Raw genomic sequence first — 20,548 nt, forward strand, 5'->3', positions numbered from 1 at the left:
GTCATGGCAATGGCATCACAAACTCTGGGGAGTTTGGGACACCAAACACTTCTAACTTTCTAGCCAAAAAAATGAAATGCCAGTGCCCTTCTGCTGGGGGAAATACATAAGGCACTACAGGTACACTCCATTGCATGACCACATGACAATACAGGGAGGGGGTTTTGTCCATGTCAGGACTCTCTACCTTTGCGAGAGATCACCACACACTATAGGTAACCATGATCTTGTGTCTAAGTACATTGCAGCAGTGCTGTCCTGTGACATGGAGAGCGAGAAAGAGGAGGGGGGACACAAGAGAGAAGAAAAAAAGGAATTGAAAAGATAGGTATGACCTTAATTTATGCAACATTTTGCAGCCAAAATGTAAGTTTCTCAGCAGAACTAATCTTAAGCCAAGTGCCTCTACTCAAGACCCAGATTTGCTTGGCTCTGTACCACAAACAGTCATATGTTAGGTGCCGATCCCACAAAAGTCTACCACTGCATGTAAGCTAACAATTATTTATAGGCAGAAAATTGGGACAAGACTTGGAAAACCAAAAGCCAAGGTATAAGCTATCCTTTACTTTCCTTCCTGCCTTGAGAAACTCAGGAAGCAACGAGGCTGTGCTCTGCTGAGCTCCCCTGCCTATGCAGATGCTGCACTCCCCACAGCCACCGAAGGAGCCACTCCCTGTGTACAGCAGTCCTGCACTGCTGCGAGGTTACAGACATATGATGTTTCCTGACATGCATATGTGACATCCACGTGGGGAACAGCTGTGTCCATGTCGCATGGGGCATCTCTGCCACCCAGCACCCACAGATCAGCCCATCAGCTCCAGGACCCAGTGGTGGTGGGATCACCCTGCATCCTATCCCACCTCCAGCTGCTCCGGTTGTGAAAGGCCCTGCTGTCAAACGTGCAAAGCAGTATTAAATACTAAAAAAAAAAAGTATTAAATAGCTCTGTGCATACATACTACACATTCACCAAGAATGGGTATTCAGCTTCCAAGTCCATCCCACAGGAAGACTATGAAGCTGCCCCAGCAGAAGGAAAGGGATGCAGAGCTCACCACCGGCACCAGTTCTTCAGACCCAGGGAAGTGCAGAGTTCAAAGCATCTTGCCGTATTGAAGTATCTTCCACTCAAAATAGAAAGCTCAAAGCTGCAGCCCAGGCTTAGGATAGGTGACACTTTTTCCCCCCTCCTGAGATTCTTTCTGAATTAGAATTAGACATTTCCACAGCAAAGCTGTTTTTGCAGCGCAAGCTTCCATGGCATGCCGCCACCAGTCAGAGCCTCTCAACTTTACTTAACCTTTGTGTAGGGAATTGCATTAACTCATCGCAAGAGAACCTCTTGGCAAGGGAGAAACAGATGTTCAGGCATTAGATAAGCTACAAGTGAGACCATGGCGTTTATCAGCAGGGACGTGGGGTTGGTTTTGGTATTTTTAAAGGCTGATCAGTGGTATGAGTTATTTGGAAATAAGTAAAAATTATCCTGAAAACTACTTGAGGAGCTTTTAAAAGAATGTTTTTCCTTCGTTGCTCCTTTTTACCTGCAATACTGATTTCTTCCTCCTTTTTGGTTCCCGCCCCCCCCCCCCCCCTTTTTTTTTTTAAATGACAGCCAAGTATCTGCTCCTGAGACTGAACGCAGACGCAGCTGGAACAGGAAATTTTAACTTGCTTCCAACCTGGGAATTTTGTACTTTAAACTTGAGATAAGGTAAGAGCTTTGTTTTAAAGACACATGTCCCCTAAGAAAAGGCAAATATACTTCCAGAGGGGCCACCCCACAGCACTCCTGAGAAACCATTACTGCAGAAAATAGCAACATCTAAAGAGCTTTTATGATTCTAGTGTGCATTTATTAAATTATCCCCACTTAATACACTCCTCCCTGCTTGGTATTTAAAAAAACACCACTAAAATATCCATGTGAAAATTATTTCTTTTCATTTTGTCTAACTTGTCAGGCACCTGTTGGTTATGCTAGGAGCTCAAACTCTCTGCTTTGTGATTTAAGCCAAAGCAGGTCTCCGGAGGTAAAATCTGGCCATCGCTTTTTCATTAATTGTGCAAGCAGGCACAGACACACTTGCACCCAGGTGAAACTCTGCATTTGAGTCTTTCAAAGTGCTTCACGTATGACAGTTAATTTCACTACAGGCCAGCTTGCACTGCTCAAAGATGTGGTTTTAAGCCAACTTAAAACCTGCATAAACCACTGCAGAGTTGCTTGCATTTGTATCAATTACTGGCTGACTTTTTATGTAGGTAAAAAGTGAACTACTGCATTATATTGCATTAACTCCAGCCATTGACAGATGAGTTCTGGTGAAATGTCCTGATCAGTGTTAGTGGGACTGAACTTTGAATCCACAGAGAGAAATAACTTGGCCAAAGCCATGCAGACACACAACTCTACAGATCTCAGAAGCCTTGGATAAAAGAATTGTAATTGTGACTCAGCAACACAGTTAAGATTCAGAGTGAGTGAGTGAGTGTGAGCGAGTGTCTGTCTGTGACTCAGAGGAGAATGAGGTTTAGGGGGTTACAGCCCCTCCACACTTAGGATTGTCCTCTTGAAATGGGCAAGCCCTTTGTGGTGCCATACATTATGAATGCCCAAGCAAAGCCATAGCTGTACTGCCCAGCAGATCTTACAGAGGATGAATAACATCTGGCAGAGCAACCACAGCTCTTCTTGGTGCCAGAAAGCAGCCCTGGGAAGTGCCACGACAGCCTGGTTCCTCCTGCAGCAGCTACCTTCACACAAGCAGGCTTGAGGAAAACAACCAAAGAGAAAAATTTCAGGTAGTGAATGAAAAACAAGCATTTTGTGTTACTAACCTACAGCAGATTTTTGTAAAGGCACTTTCAAACATCTAAAGCTGCAAATATAAAAGCTGGCACTACAGAGAAACCCAGTGCCCAGCCTACCTGCATCTTCTCTACTCAAACATCCAAAACTCAAACCCTGAAGTTTTTGTCCTCCTTAAGCCCTGCTCTCCCACTCGCATGAGGCATCTCCCCATCGCTGCCCCTAGGGCTTCCCAAGGACCTTCACCAAGAGGAGGGCAGGGGAGGAGAGAGTTTGGCAGCCACTCTGCCACCACCAACCCACTTTTCAGCAAACTAGGTCAAATTCAAATGCTATGCTCTCAGCTGAAGGTCACTACTGTTTCCACAGCCTGCACTGGGCAAGCTAAAATGTATTTACATTGAGAAGACACAGAGAGGTTTTGGAGCTGGAAGTGGAAGGAAAAACAGACTGTTAAAGAGCATGTGCATGAGCATGCATCTAAAATGGTGAATGCAGAGGGAGGAAAGAACTGAAAAAACAAATCATCAGACATTTCCCTCAAAAGGTAAGAGTGCTAGCCCTGCCTTCATTGCTCCTGGTCAAGTGCTGGTAGGTGTTCCTGGCACAAACCACAGCATTGACTAGAGGTAAAGGTCTTGGATAATATTTGCAGAGTGCTTTGACACAGGAAGTCCAAATTCCCCTTTACAGAGGCAAAGTCTGACAAAAGCATAATGGAAACAGGCTTCCGACAGACAAAAAAGTGACTCCCTGGCACACACACACCAGCCCACGCAAACTTTCCAGCCTGCCCTCCAAGTGCGAGCACTGGTGTTTCCATTAAGTGCCTGAAAGCCCAGAAAGCATCCAGAGAAAAAGTAAACTCACTATTAGACTGAGCACAACTTTTTGCTTGATTCTTTGTGGAATTGTTACAAGCAGTTTTGCAATAGGAGTGGGGATTACCCTGGTAAATTGCAGAGTGTCTCCTCTGACTGCCATACAGATAGGAATACAAGTTTAGCCATTTGAGACTATTTACCTGAAACTATTGTTGGGAAGATCTGTCAGAGGAGACTTCACATGGAGGTAGGTTGGAAACAGCCCTAGATCTGAAGCCACACTGAACTCTGGGAAAGCCCAGATCTGGACCATGCCACCTTCCCACCCCTGACTCCGCAGCATGACCCCAGCACCAAGATGGGCTCCTGGGAGCCTTGGGAAGGGGACACTTGACATGGAGGTCGCATCATGGCCATCATTCATGCATTGTATAGACCATCTCTTCTGTGCCAATAGCAAGGCTGTGAAAGCTATAGCATTGCCTGCACATGAAAGTTATAAGACTAATTAATGTATTTTGGCTGTCTTATAATGAAACTCGGCAGCTGGAAGCAGGCACAGAGCCAGCACCATGTGATTGCTCAGTTCTCTCTTGGACATGTTTCATGAATCTCTTTGCTGAAGTATCCAGTTGTCCTGCACAGTTGTCCTGTCGTGTGCCCCCCCTAAACTGAACTAATCAATGTCTGGCTGCTAGTTATCATGGACGGAGGGGGAGAAACGCCATTCTCACAAGCACTGGGCAGAAATGCATACTCTAAATGTGTAGGAATATGTATGCTTGCCCTCATACACACACATGCATACAGGTGTGCGTCTGGGACCAAAGACAACAGGAATGTAAATACATTTTATGCCTAGTTATGGAAAGTACTTTGGCAGGAGGTGGCCAGGGGCACAAAGAGCTGCTATTGAGATTCCTCAAGCCATGGCTTCCATTCAATACACAATCGACAATATTTAGACAGTATGGGTTAGTTCCTTCCTTTGCAAGGTAACTTCCTCCATCTGGCAGCCCCAGGACAGGCTATAAAATGACCTTATATTTAAGGATAGTGTCAAATAAAATAAGCAAAGGAAAACAGAGCCTGCTCACTCTCCCTGCATCTCTACTGTTGTTTCCCAGTTCTCTTCTTTGTCTTCAGGGTACAGGCAGCTTCCCTGTTTGAACAGAGCTGGAAATCTCCCAAAGCAGATGCCACCATGCTGCCCAGCAGGCAGGCAGCAGCCTGGGTGTGGTGGGTGATCCTGTTGCATGGCACACACCAATGGCTGCACAAAGCAGGCTGGCAGGCATTGCAAAGAAAAGGCACCACACATCAGGAAGAAAAGTTGAAAAAAGTAAAAAATGACAGCATGAGAATTAAGACTCATTAATTCCAGGGAATTTCAGGTTGGATTCTGCCTCCCCTATCTCTCCCCCTCCCATTTCCAGTCTTCCCCAGGCAAACCCTCTCCTATGAGATGCCCAAATGCCTGCTTGCCTTTCGCAGCTTTGCTAGAAATCCCTTTCTCGCTGTGCAGTGCCCTGTTTTGATCTATTACCCATAACATTTGGTTCCAGACCACGAGGCACATCAGCTTCTGAAAGCTTGGCTCTAAAATCAAATAAAAAGCTTTTCATTGACACTCAAATGTAGATGCAGCAAGTCAAAAGTCTTATTTTCATGTTTTACAGTACTCCCACCTGAATAAATTCATTTTAAGTGCCACTTTTCCATTTTTTGCGTCATGAAATGTTGGGAGGTCTGGATGCCATAGCCAGGTACCAAAAAGCAATATATCACCCACTGCAGGAGTCTGTTGGTGCTGCTCTAAACCCATCATAACTGTAAAGTTTTGCAGAGCTCTGACCCATGCAGCCTCCAGGCGTGACCAGAGCCCTGCCTTGAACCCGTAGCTGTGGAGGGATGGACAGCAGCAGGTCTGCTGCTTGCAGGGAGGGACTGGCGAGTAGCCTGGTAAGTCGTAAAGTAATGGTAGGACTTGAAAGCGACATGGCCCAGTGAGAAAAAATTACTAATATAAAAATGTTCCTAATCCACCCACCTTCCTGCTCCCCTTTGAAGCAGAACAGCTCCATTATACCACGGGGTTTGCTCAAGCCAGAACCTGACCCGTGCAAGGAAAGGAGGGCTTCCACTATGAACACATGCACAGCTCTGATTGGATCGAGTTTCTCACAACCATACAGTTCACACACAGACATGACTCTGCCCATTTTCAGCTATAATACACAGTATCACCTTAAACTACATACTTGTCTGTGGGTGTAAATGCAAGTGCATGCAATGGATGCAGGCACACTCACCTTACACATAAACATCTACAGTAGAAATCTAGAGAAATAAAGGGGCATGGAATTGTTGGCTCTGCCCATATTTATTTTTCCAGACATTTTTGATTACACGGAATGACATCTTAGGTGTGTCAGAGCATCACTGGCTACTGATCCAGAGGACAGAGGTGCTCTGTGTGCACAGCTAAAAGATCTGAAGCTCTGTCCACAGTGGGAACACGTATCATCATAGCATCCTATCAAACACACAAAATACCAGCAAGCTTAGCATCTTTCATAAAGAAGAATTTGCCAGGTTTAAAATCCAGATCACAAACACTCCAAAAGCAAGAGGTTCTATATAACCATGCTTCTTCCCATTCAGTATATGAAAGGTTTGCCACAGCCCTTGGTAGCTCCCTAGCAAAACACAGACTGTTCAAGTTTATTCCACTCAAGCAAGGAAACTTCTCTGACAGCTCAAACACACATTTGGCTGAGGAGGCTGCAGCATATGGTTCCTTACTCCTCACACACACCAGCCTTTCACAGTAATACAGAGATAGGAGCACTAGGTGGCAAAAAAAGCCAACAGGTCCTTATAAGTTACGTTCTTGAAATGAGCATTAACAGATCTATAAAATTTCAGGTAGTTTAATAACAAGCATGATGGGTATCATACCATATACCCATCAGCATGATTTGTTGTTCCCAATGAAGGAAGCGAGAGCTCACAATTATAGAAAGAAAAGGGGGAGAAAGGGGTTAAACCCCAAATTGTTACAGAACAAATGTTACAAAAGCACAAATAGCATCTTGCTGGATTACTGTGCAGTTTCCTTGCTAGCAATGGCAGTATAATAAAGCATCAAAATAAACAGTAATCCAAAAAAAAAAAAAAAATTGCTAGACTTTGTCTGTATTCCAGATGAGAAACATCTGCAGGGCTACATCAGCAGATCTTTTATCTTTTTCCTGAGCAATTAGTTAGACAATGCTGCACTCCTACAGGTAAATTTTTCTCCCAGCCTCTTCTATCACCTCATAAATTAAACCAGTACTTTTGGGCAGGAAGGAAAAAAAAATAATCAATAAATACCTCCAGATAAGTAAAAGACTCCCCTAGATGTAGTTTAGATGCCTGACTTTATGATAGTTTCCTCTACAGCCTTTCTCATGTCTAGCTGTGTTTTCTCAAATGGATGCAGGGGGGCTGGGAGGAACAACCCTCAAATGCTTTAAAATTTAAAGACTAGACTATAATTTTCCCTATACTAAAATGAATATAAACCAGCAGAAAGATTAGACCAATGTATTAACTGTCTGACTTGTTAACAGACAATAAACAAGAATAGTCACATTAATTTTGGAACCACTACTGCCAATTATGAAAGCATTGTATTTGTCATACACATTGATTAGAAAAGCTGTTTATTTGAACAAAGAAAGCAGTAAATGAACTGAAGTTGTCTTGTCTTTATTTTTAATATGATAAATGGCATAAACTATGAGTACATCTGTTCTAAGCCTCTCTTCCAAAACATGTTACGTCTGAAAAGCCTGAAAAATGTTCTTTTCTATTCCAACGTAATGAATTTCTGCAAAGCATCACCTACAAAACATCCATCAGTGCTCACAGAGTTTAATCCTCATTCTGCATTTAGTTCACTTTCTGAACTAAACTACATGATGTAGGGAGGAGAAAACAGGCATTAGCCTGCAAATAAGTTGTGGGCATTGTAGCCTGTTGACCTTGCAGAAGTTCCTTGGCACATTGGCGCAGCTCAGACACGCTCTTATCAGCCAAGGCTTTGGTTGAGGCACCTTCCCACGAAGCTTTGGGGGGGTATCAGATGCAGGTTTTCGTGCCAAGCTGCTCTCTCTAGTCAAGGCCCTGAGAATCCAATGGCACAAGCAGACCCTTCCTCAAGCAATGTCACATTTCCCTGGCAAGCAACAGGCTTCACAGCAAACTGCATCCACAGATGAGGTGCAACGGGAGGAGCTCACCCAGTGCTCACAGAGGAGCTGTGGCTGCACAGGCCCCAGCCTCGGGACCACCCAACACATGGCCCTGCAGCACCTCTGCTCCAAATTCCCATGCTGGCCAGTCCAAACTGATTTATTTCAGAAAAAGTCTGTGGCACAATAAAAGGAAGAAGCCAGAGGCCAGGCAGGCTGCTCTATTTTAACCACAAAACTGTTTTTCCTCTCCCATTATTACTATTATTTCTAAACCTTGCTGCTTAGGTCTCTTGAGTCCCCCCAGCAAGATAACCCCCTGGTCACCTTGAACAGGGATATGCACACAAATTGCTATTATTTTAAACACATTTCCACCAAAGATGAAAAGGAAGTCCATACAATACTGCAGCAGTCCTCCTCAGTAGGTGAGACCCCACAGTACTGTATTTTTCAATGGCGTAAACACTGAACCTTGTTTTTTGCCCAGGAGCCATAATGACAGAGCAAATTAAGGTAAATACAGGGTCCGGTTTTGGGATCTTCCAGGATCAGCTCAGTTGGAGCTGGGAATGCAGACCTGCTCCCTGCACCTTCTCTGAATGGCAGCTCAGTAAAGCAGCAAACGGGGGGGGGGGGGGGGGGGGGGGGGGGGAGCGGGCAGGGAATATCAGCAGATAAAGAGCACTTTATTTTAGGCTGTGGTCAAGTAATTTGCTTTTCTGAGAAGGGTTTGTTGTTGCTGGTTTTTTTAATTGTATTTAGTGGGGGGTTTAGGGCTGCCACAGTGAAGTTTCTACACAAAGGAAAAGCAAACAGCTGAAGAATCCTCCTTGGGCTTTGATCCTCCCTGCAGAGAGCAAACCATGAAGTGTTTGTTAAAATCCTAATCCGATTTAAAACTGCTTTTGAATGTGTTAGGGGAGGAAGTGCTGGCTCTTGCTGTCCCATCCAGCCCAGGTTTTTAAAGTTGTGTTACTCTGCTTGTGCAAAACCAGTATTCTCTTCCCAGGCAGTTGCTGCTTCAGACAGAAATACCAATCTAGGGATAAAGCTCATTCAGAATGGGCAGTTAATAAACCTATTTGGGTACCCTTTTGCTCCCTGAAGACTCATTTTCTCAGCAGAGGTAACAACATGCTCCACTGCGGTGTGATGGCAAGTGGAGGGGTACCCTTGCCAGCCCCCACCAGCCAGGCTGGACTTTGCCTACCCCACCCCCACCCCCCACCCCCCAACTGCTGGTTGCATTCTGCATCTCCAAAGTCAAGTAGGAAAGGCAATCCCTGTAAGTGTCCTTCAAGCTAGGACACACAGTGTTTGCCACATCTACCTCCTTTCTAACACACAAATAGGCAGTGGTGGAAGGTGAGTCCACACAGCCCCATGCTGCAGGGCTAATTGCAATCACTGTCAGACAGCCCAGAAAGTCCTAACTCCTCAAACGAGAACAGAATACTTGTATTGGCAATATTGCATAAATGGCCAATTTCTATTAATCGCTAATTAATAAGTTGCTGGAGCTCTTTGCATCTCCCCAGTAATTCAGCTCCCAACTGCATAAAGCAGGGGAACACAGTTTAAGTAAGAGCAAGAAGCCTGCTCAATGCTGGTAGTCACTAAAAACCACCTGAAAATAACGCCATTTGGATAGTTGTTCAACATGTCATTCCACACCAGGATGCCAGAGTACTGCACAGACACCCAGTGCATGAACATACATCTCTGTTCATGGAATATGAATCTCAACATGAATGAGACTCAAGTAACCTGCCACAGCAGGTACCAGAACCACCAATCAAGCACTCATCCTGGGCAAAGCCCTGGACCTTGCCTGGGCAAGCCTGGCTTTGCTGCAATGAACCCTGCTGACAACATGACCCTGCTTACAGCCATCCCAACAACCACCAGCAGCTCTTGCACAGACTCTGCTACAGAACATTTCTGTGATGTAGATCTGGATAAGAATTTGTCTTAACATATTTAGCACATAGAACTATTCCTACTTTTTTTTCTTTTAAAAATACCATTTCAAAGGGAATCAGTACCAAGCAACCTGCAAGAAACGAATACAGCTACTGCTGGCCAAACTTGGGCTGCTACATCTTCCTGCTGTTGACAAAGGAAGACAACCTGTTCTTGGGAAAACACAATGCCACAACTCTCCTGCCCTCCTGGCCCCTCTACAGGGACCCCACCACTCCCACCCTGACCCTCAGCAGGTGCTTGGGTGCCAGCAGGCCCATCCAAAAGGCTTTACTGAATAGCTTTGAGACAAACTGTTGGCTAGATGTTTTGAGGTTTATGAAAATACATAAGTACAAGGAGCAAGGAGTGATCAGAGACACTGGTTTCACTGCAGGTCTGAGCTTGGTGCAGGCTTTTAACATAAGGGGAGTGCACTGCAAAGCCTAATGAGTAAAGCTGTTTTGAGAGCACAAAGTGTCCTTATTTGTCACAAAATGGAAAACTTGTAAGTGTCCACAGGCAAGCCAAGGAAAACACAAACAGTGTGCCTGCTGTGGCACCGGGGCACAGATACTGTTATTGTTAATGTGACAAAGTCACACATCTAGTCACAGGAATTACCAGCATGCAGAATTCCCAAGTTTAAAGAAGAAAAGCAAAAGTACTGCATTCCTCCAAATTGTATGGTGCTTCTTCCTGCTTTTCTTCTTCTTTTTTCCTCCTTTTGGAGGAAATGGGATCCCACTTACTATTCATCAAGCAGTATCTATAATTTAAATGTACAACAAAAAAATCCCACAAATGTCTGAAATAGGCTCCAGCTGCCCAGATAACCCATACTTCCCCCCAGGCACACAAGGGCCCAAACAAAAGCTAGCATCCACAGCCAGCACTTGCCACTGACCCCTCACAGATGCTGCACCACCATGGAACACCCTCTGCCATCTCCACATCCAATTGCACAGAGAGGATCCATAGGGCATCCAGGAAATCAGATAATTTATCTAAAAAACAGACATATTTCTACAATGCTTCATAACTCAGGGCAGAGTTAATGAGGTTTAAAGCACATCTAGCCTGCCCAAAAGCACTGGCCATGCTCTGTGTTGGCAGGTAGAGCTGGACTGTGCCTATGAACACTCACATAAATAGCCCGATGTGCATGGCAGCAGTATTTTGACAGCAGAACCCTTTCAGGATTAAAGATGTCCAACCTGAGAATGCTCATATTCATTTGTATTTAAGACCAGGAGAACACAGATGCAGCAGGAATGCTCGCCAGAGCACAATGCTGCTTTGGTGTATAGAACAGAAGTTTATCCCAATACCTTACTATTGTCTGGGCCCCTCTGTTTCACTGTCAACAAAGATTACCTAGAAACACAACTTGGCATAGCTGCACCTGTAACCCAATGACTCCATTATTAGAGCCAGGTGGAGGACCCTGCTACACCAGGAGCTACACAGCCAAAACAACCACTCTGGCTTCAAAGAGTTTATGAAGGAGAAAAACAGGAACACTGAAGATTTAGGATCCTCACATCTGGATTTTGTCATTGTAGCAGGATAAAACAAAGCTGTGATTCAACCTTCTTTGGTCGAGTGTGCATCAAAAGATGCATGAACACATATCAGTTTGGCGGGTCATTATTTTCTATAGGTACAGTCCACTTCCACACTGTTAGGAGTGGAGATTTCAACATGAAAACTAAGGCTCCAGTACACCAGGATCAGAAATGTACTGGTAACTGGCAAGATATCAGAACAGTCTCCCTGGCTGGAGCCAAAAAGCAGCAATTTTGCCTTGGAACTGTTTATAAATCCTGGCTCCAGAAAAGCTTAAGAGACTCATTGTGATCATTCACACAGCAAAACGAGCTTGTGCATTTGCAGGACACAGGTGTCAGTTCCAGGGAGACCAAATAGTGCGGTTCTTCAGGGGGAAAAATGATCTTCCATGTGCCACCGCACATTTAGTCCTGACTGCAGCTCTCACGTTACTGGATCCCAGCTTGAACATGGTGTAAGAGCTGCTTCAACCCAACAATTACTTAATGTTTTTCAGAAAATTTCAAAAGGTAGGAACAGGGGAAAGACAACATGAGGAACCTTCCCTCCCTTCCAAGAGCAACTTTTAAAGAGCAAAAATGACCTTTACTTCAGGAGAATGTGCTTATGTAGCAGGAATGTTCTATTTTTTTAAATGATCTCTTTTCAAACAATTAAAATACACACCCACACCATATGCAAGTACACAAATCAAAAACCTCTGCTTTGCATCACACAAAGCACATTGAAATGACATCATCTTTTTCTGGGGTGGAAAAATCACAGTCAGCATTTGTATATAAATATTATTACACAGCTTCAATGTACAAGCCAGGAAACAGAGTGTGCTGCATGACAGCGTCCTAAAAATTCCTTGCTGGTTTGTTTTTTTTTTTTAAAGTTAAGAAACCAGCACTGTTTGTTCAGTAATTCCATTGTCACACACAGTGTCGTGCTTACAGCAACTGGCAGTTCACCGTACAGAACCAACACGTTCTAAAACTGAAGTAAAGTAGCACATCGGAAATGGTCTCCTCATCTTGTGATACTGATGCACTGCTCTCCTGAAAATTACAGGTTAATTTAACTTGCACATACACTAAATGCCAGGCTATTGTCATGCACTGACTACATACCTGCCTAAAGAACAGTAACATTTTAATTAGGAGTGTAAGCATGTCCTCCAAAAAGACACAGATGAAGAGACTGTGTTTGCATGCATTCTCTTTGAAGTAACAATAATATTGCTTGTCTTAATAATACTACTTTATTTTAATAATAAATGCAGGTTTTGTTACACAGATTTTCAATTACAACAATCCTCTTTCATAGCCTACAAGTGACTAACATGGCCAAAAACTGGGACTTGACTTTGTTTTGTGCTAAGGTCAAGCTTAGGCTCAGCTTGCCTACCATGCAATAACTTGAGCCTGTTGAGTATAGCGCGAGATCTTAATTTCTCCTGCAAGATTTTAACTTGCTCTTCCAGGACTAGAGAGACAGTTGGTTTAATAGTCCAGGGCTTTTCAGTCTCCAAGCCACAAAATTACAAAACCTGAAACTGCAATCTCCGGCCCTCAGTTCAAATCCTAATCCCACCATATCAAATGGTGAAGTCTCTGCTACTAAAAGTACACCAAACTGGCCTACGCTGTTTAAGCATCCATAAACAGCAGCTTGTTTTTTGAAAGCCACACGCTTCCATGTGTCCACAATGTGCTGTCTGACTTTGAAAACAAAAACACTTCCACTGGAGATACATGCTGTTCCATTAAAAAAAAAAAAAATCTATCCAATTCCTAATGCATGAAAACCTTAAACGGGGATAAACCACATCCAGAACATGCCTATCACAGATACCCTACTGATAAAACATTAGGCACTTTTGGGGATACTGCAGCATTCACATTAAATAATTTCTGTTTGCAAGCACCAAAATAAACAAATACAGAGTAACAAAAGAAGCTCCATTACTGACACAGATACACCGAAGGATTGAGCTTGTAGGATAACGTGGTGGCTTCTACTCAACCTTTTGTTTCTCTGCTCTACAAATTTCACTATAAACTGCTGAAGAGCAACAGCAAAACCTTCCCCACACCCTTTGGAGCTTCACCTCAGAGCCCTTCAGCTGAGTCCACAGCAGCTGCATGAGGGCCTCCTGTCTAAAATACCCCAGGGATCTTATCAGTAGGACGAATCCACATAGTTTTGTTAATCATATCACTGAATTTGTCTAGATATGAAAAAAAAATAATTATGAGGGCTCCCTGTTCCTTCTGCTGCCAAGCTCCTATCAGGGTTATCAATTAGCAGATCAACTACCAGAATTTAACATTCTTGACAATTCTGGGAGCCAAATTTGATTTGATTATGAAAATTCAAGATCATTTCCAGACTGTAACCATTCCATCTCTATTTACTTTGATAATTAAGGCAAGTTTTAAGGTGAAATCTCAAGTCTCTTTCAACACATACTTTAATGAAAAGGAATTCACAAAACCAACAAACAAACAGGTTGAAATCTCTACAAACAACTTTTCCCTTCTAACATTACCCTTTCCAAGAATACTGGACATAACTCAATAGTCTGGGAAAATGTTAGCATATACTAGATGGACAGAAGACTTAGTTTTTAAATTGAAAAAGTGGGGGTTTAGATTGGCCTGATACATAAATCTCATCATTCCTGTAACTCCAGGCCAGTAAGCCCTTACGTATTTTTACATCAGTTTCTCTTTTCTAGTTTTCCATTTCCCAAACATTTGCTGTTTGTCCCACAGATGAGAAAAGCTCCTACACTGCGCTGTGCACCAAAACATTTATGAAGATGTACACAAGGACTTTAGAGTATTTTCCCTGGAGGAACTCGACCGTCACATCCCATTACATTTGCAATTTGGACTATTTTTGCCCGTGTGCATCCTTCAGTGCTTGTCCTCATTGGCTCTTGCCTGCCAGGGTGATGACTAACTTTCTCCCTTCACTTGTTCCCTCCACCCCGGGAACATTCACATCCATCTTGAGTTTCTCACAACAAAATATTTTTAAGCTAACCAAGACACTGTAAAACAGGATCAGCAAATTCCACTTGCTCATCCCCATGTCCTCTGAAGTCCTGCTATATGATGGCACCAGCCTCACAGCGTGGGGGTCCCCTGACCTGGGGCGGGTGGAGGCTCCCACTAACGCCAACACAGCTCCGCAGAGAACCTTGAGTGATAAACCCTCCTCGAACCCGGTCTGTACAAGCCTTTTCTTAATCAATTAGATCTCATTCATCACCTACTGTTTAAATTAACTTCCCATTTTAAAAGAATCAAAAGAGAAGCCCACCTTTCCTCGTGCTTCAAGCTATACAGCCTCACTTCAGCTCCCCATCCCAGCAGGAAAGTGGGGCTCTGGAAGACACTTTACCCAAACTACCCATATTATACTCAAAGAATAGAAAGCTAAGGAAGGACAGAAACAAAAGAATGCTTTAAACTCAACATGAATTCATTACATTTATTAGCAAGTGGGAACTAACAAGATGTAACAGCATTAAGCTGCAGCAGAGGAAACAGATTTTGAAGTGCAGGAAAATCATAATAAGCAAGAACGCTGCAGCAATGAGACCAGGGAGAAGGCAGGCCAGCCACTGTCAGGGATGCCCAAGGCTGGCCTGGAAATGCAGCTGCTGGAAAGGGCTGAGAAGTGACTGCAGCTGCAGAGAGGTGACAGCAGGGCCAGCAGCTCCAGAGCCCAGCCAACCCCGAGCTGTTGGCACCCTCAGCACGGTCCTGTGCTTTTGCCTTCCTGCCCATCTTCCTCTGAACCTTGAAGTCAATATTGCATTGAAATATTTAACAGTTTTCTTTGGCAAAACGATACAAAGCTGACTATTCCCTACCCCGAAATGGTACCAGCTTGCACAAGGGCTTCACGTACATCCCCTACTGTTGTATCGGGGTTTCTCTGAACACAGCAGGTCCTGAAATGTAACCCTGCAATCCACTCAGCATCCACGTGCTGCTTCCCCACCTCCCCTCCGCAAGGCCAGAAAAACAGGTATTGCAAAAGCAAACCATTATTAATTTCAAATACTATCCACTTTTGTTCATGGGTGTAGAGGAATGAAGGCAGTGGGTTGATTAGCATTGATAATACACAGCTGTGACAATTTCATCTCCCCTCAAGGCAGCCTCAAAAAGTAATTTTCCAATGCTTTGCCATGTCTGAACACTGAAAACCTTTTTCACACCGTAACTGGCAAATCATACTTTCTACACCACACTAGCAGAATTCTTACTGCCATTTTATCATACTTCACACCTCTTTTTTCAAATATATCCGTAAGCATTGCAAATATAGAATTTGTCTCCCTGTCCACTTTTAATCGTTCTAGTTAAGTCTAAGACTAATCTCCATGTTGTTAGCGATGTCGTTGCAATTTTATCCTCCCTCAAGGCAGCCTCAAAAAGTAATTTTCCAGCGTTTCACCATGTCTGAATGCTGGAGACATTTTTTCAGCTAACAAGCACATCATTTACTTTGCACCATCCTAGCAAAGTTCTTATTCCCTTCTTATTATATTTTATGCTTCTCTTTTCAAATATATCTATAAGCATTGTTAACGTAGAATTTTCTTCTTCTGCACCCACATCAATTAGTCTCCATCTACACTGGGCACAAAAGTTGCCATTTGAGTTAAGAGCGATAACAAATATTGCAATACACCCATATCGATGAGTTGCAACGGCTCACCTCTCACCGTGCCTGTTACTGGGCGCAGGCTCTCCCACTTGTCTCAGCTACGCTGGGCACCAGTTGTTATAGCTGGAGCCCAACTCAGTCAGCTTCACACGGGGCACCCACTGTTGCAGCACAAGCTATCAGGCTGCAACAAGGCTCTTACCATCAGTCAGATTCTACTGTCCATGCTATTTGTCCTTTCTCCAGAGGCCAGACCACACTACTCCACCTAACCCCCTCTTCCCACACTCCTCAGTGCCACTTAACTACTTAGCCGAACGAGCTACAGCTGCACAACATCCATGTCCATCAACCCACTGCCTTCGAGGCAAAGCCACAGCTGCATATTATCAATGCTAATTAACCCACTGCCTTCATTCCTCTACACATGGGTAGCTACAGCTAATCACTATGCTGAGGAAATACATCGCCTGAAATTTGTTGCCCAGACTGTCCATCTTCAGGCTGTATGTCTGACATCAATAAAATCACCGACGTGCAGGGAGAAAGAAAAACTCTGAAATGAGCCAGTAACAGTAGAAAGGAAAAACATCAAGGTGCCCCAAAAAATCTCATGAGTAACAAAGCAAGGAAGGAAAAAAAAAGTGCCAGCTTTTTGAGATCCATTAAAGGCAAATAATTTAACATTTACTTTTCTTCTGGTTGCCATTTTCAGTTTCCACATTACCGCATGGTTAATTAGGCAAAACTACAGGAACTGATGGGTATTTTGACACAACATGGACTGCTGGAGTCAACCCAGCAGAACTGTCAAAACACTCTGATATACAACATCAGGGGTGCTGTGGGTTGGTGGTTTCTGGTTTAAAAGAAAGAGGAAAAAAGCCCCCACCAACCAGAACAGTAAACCCCAAAAATTCTGTGAAAGGCACCAGGTTAAGGCCGCAAAGAAAAGTGTTTTTTGTGTGTTCAAAAAACAAAAAAATCCTTTGAAATTATATATTTTCCAGTCTGTAACTTTTTAATGCATATAATCTGGGTATTTTCAAAGCAGGGTCCGAAGGAAATTAAGTCAGGAAAATATTTAAGTGTCAGAATATAGTAATTATATACAAGTATGTAAGTCTGTAATACCCAGCAATACTTTAAAAGGGGAAGGGCTGAGTTAATTTTATTCTACTGCTGCACCCTGTCAGAGTAAACACATGAGGGATGGAAAAATAGGGGGATCAGAGCTGATTTTGCAGGGAGCCAGACCCCCCCCCTTGCCTACATGGGTCTGTGGGCAAGGTGCAACCCCCCACCACACAGCCTGCGTAGGGCCAGGAGCTGTGAGCTGCATCAGCCCTTCAAGAGAAGGGAGCAGAGGCACCAGGGCAAACAATGCCTTGGTTGCTTTATTTTTTGTAAAATTATTTTTTCTTGTTTGTAAACTCACTTGATAAGTTAAATCAGTACCTACACCTACCAACTCTGCTCCCCCCAGCCATCGAAGGTGGGATGCTGAGCTGGGAGACCTCTCTCAAGGACAGTGGTGTGTTGCAGGGCTGTGTTGCACAAAGCCACTGCGCACTAAAGCAAGCTTGGCTGGGAGAGGCAAGATAATGTATTAGACCAACAGACAGAGCTGGAAAAAGCATCGGGGAAGGCAGTGCCTCCAGCAGGTGAGAAGCTGGACGGGCACAAGGCATCCTGCTCTGGCCATTCCCATAGGAGAGGGAAAAACGGGGTATGTTTGGCACCTCTGTGTAAGGTGGTATTTTGATTTATGCATTGTCTGAGGCTTTCCTTCAACAGGGTGCGTGTTCCCATCAACCTGCTTGAAAGTTCACACTAAATATTAATTCAGAACAAACTCGCACCAGCTGCTCGAGCAATGATCCTGAAGGAACTTTAACTTGGAAGAATATTTTAGCTTGTGACTTATTTCAGAAGTTATATGTCACTAAAGAAATGTTACATTTCATCCTTCTCTATTGTAATATATGTTACATACACACATCACATCAAAAAAAAAGAGAACTAGTTAAAAATTACTGCATGGGGATGGAAACAGGAGCCATGCAAACTATATTAACATCACTGGTCACAAAGGAGCTATGGTTAAAACATGCAGTTAATCATTACCAATCCTGGGGAAACAAAGAGCTACAACACAGAACAGTTTTTATAGTATACAGCCCTCAATACACACACACCCCCAGTTGTTTCCCATCAGCACAGCCACCAAGCTAGCTGCAGTGTAAAGACACCATCTCCAGTGAAATTTTTGCATTTTAAACCTTCACCTCAGAAACAACAGAAATCAGTTAACAGAAGTCCTGTTAACTACTGCAGTAGCTAATTTGGAATTAAATATGTTCCTTTTTGCTACAATTTTCATAAACTTCAGTCCAGAAATGCAACAGGAAAGAAACATTAAAGGTATCTTTGCAATCAAGCAGTTCTTAAGTTCAAGTGATTTATACATATATTCTTCTTAAAGAAAGAGTCCCAGCATCTTACTCAACAAATCAAAAATAATTGCCCACAAAAAAATATTTTAGAGCTGAACACAGGTTATTTAAATGAAGAGACCTCAGAGATCATTTTGCTATAGGCTTTTTTCAGGGAAAGCTCCATTCTACAGATGGTAGGGGGGGCAGAAGAACACAAGAGAAACTTATTTGTGTTTTTGTGCTGATACAATTAATTCAGTGTGGCTATTAGTGATCAGCATTCCCTGTCGCTATCAGGTGGAAGGCATAGATCATACTCCTGCCAAAATGAAGATGGATTTGCTGTCTGCTTTTGATCACTTCATTGTAACATATGCGCAAAAAACCACCCCACCTGATATTTGTTTCCTTTGCAGTTCACTAATTACATATTTTCTAAACAGAGCCTTACAGTGAAAAGTTAAGCAGCTTTTTATGAAAGAATTAAGAGGGGGTTTTATTCAAAATGTAGCTGGGCATTAGCAAGGGTTTCAGGGAAGGATGCAACATTTTTTCAGGCTGCTGTCAATAATTTGCAACTCTATTTATGGACTGGTGCCAGAGAAGTGAGAACAATCCCAATACTTGGATGTTTTCAGGCTCAGACTGGCCTGCCTATAGCAATAAGAACACCAAAAGGCCCGTAAAGCACTGCTTTATAGTCACTAGGATTTTTAACATCAGTACTTTTCCACAATGTTGCTTTGTTTGCCAGGGAACACGATTGCCTCCATATGAAAACTCATTTTCTTAGTCACAAGCAAACTGATAAGAGTTTTGAGAAAGGTGTGCCAGCAGGTACCAGGCTGGCAGCATCAGTTCTTCCTTTAAAATTAAAAAATAAATATATATATATTTTTAAAAAATATATGTCTACACCAACTATTACAAGTCCATAAATCTATTAGGAAAGACAATCCCAGCTGTTCCAGGCCTGATGGAGAAAAGCAGTTGTGCCGTACCAGGGGACCACCTTCCTCCATCAAGGGCAGCAGCCACATCTGGCAGCAGCTGGGCAGATTCACCCAAAGAACCAGTGACAAAAGGGACAAGAGTAAGCCTTGGGCAGGCCCAGGGGAGGGGGTTTACATGATTTTGGGTACTAAGGAGTAGATTTGTTAAAACCTTCTGGGCTGAACACCACCATCACAGCCTGGGAGAGCAGGGCCAGGCTGCCCCATGTCCCTCTGCTCCTGCATCCTCACACAGCTGCAGGTACATAAAATTCCCTGCACCCAGTGGGGACATGGGACAGCAAAAACATTACATTTGCGTTATTTAGTTGCAAGACAGCAGATGTCCCTGTGCCTTCCCTGCACAGATCTGCCGTTTGACTGCAAGCCCCCCCAGTGCACAGGGTGCCCTGCAGAAAGGGCCTCCTCCTTGTCGCGTTTCAGGAGACATGCAGCCAGGGTTCCCGGGCACTCAGAGAGAATGTGGATAGCAACACTTCCACTGCCCTGAAAGTGTTTGTATTTGTTCACTTAGTTGCTAAAAATGCTCATGTCACATGGGAATGCAGCCCAGGAATTTCATTCGTAAGCAGAATTGTGTTTCTGGAGACTATTGACCTGAACTGTAAATAAATATTAAAAAAAAAAAAGGTAAGATTCACAATTTATGGTCCTTGAGATGATCTATTTAATCAGAAACAGTCGGAAACATTTCCCACAGGGCCCTCACTGATCTACAGTCAAGTGGCCAAGTCCTGTAGACTGGTGAATAACCTACAGTCCTTTCACAGGGGACGAGCGGATCCAGCTTCAGACCTGGAGCCTATGATGGGAAAATCCGTATCTCAGATTTACAGAGTCTCTGCCTGATAACAAGCACTGTTATTCTGCCAGCTGGATGGCAGGAATGATCACAGCAGCTTCAGAACCTGGTTTATTCATTAAAACCGGGCCATACCTGCTCTCTACCCCAAGGATTTCTACCTGTGCAAACTGCATTTACACAGAACAGCCAGTCTAAAAA

The 20,548-nt window shown here is 43.6% G+C and overlaps 1 long non-coding RNA gene across 1 annotated transcript in view; it reads right to left on the bottom strand.

Annotated features, from left to right (window-relative positions):
• The window catches only part of LOC130153407 (uncharacterized), a 32,984-nt gene extending 31,716 nt beyond the window's left edge, over positions 1–1,268 (bottom strand). The window contains exon 1 of the long non-coding RNA XR_008823364.1: positions 1,062–1,268. This is a non-coding gene — a long non-coding RNA (uncharacterized LOC130153407). The remainder of the gene's footprint in view (positions 1–1,061) is intronic.
• Between the last annotated feature and the right edge of the window lie 19,280 nt (positions 1,269–20,548).

Source organism: Falco biarmicus, chromosome 8 (assembly GCF_023638135.1).
Source record: "Falco biarmicus isolate bFalBia1 chromosome 8, bFalBia1.pri, whole genome shotgun sequence".
Lineage (NCBI taxonomy): Eukaryota > Metazoa > Chordata > Aves > Falconiformes > Falconidae > Falco > Falco biarmicus.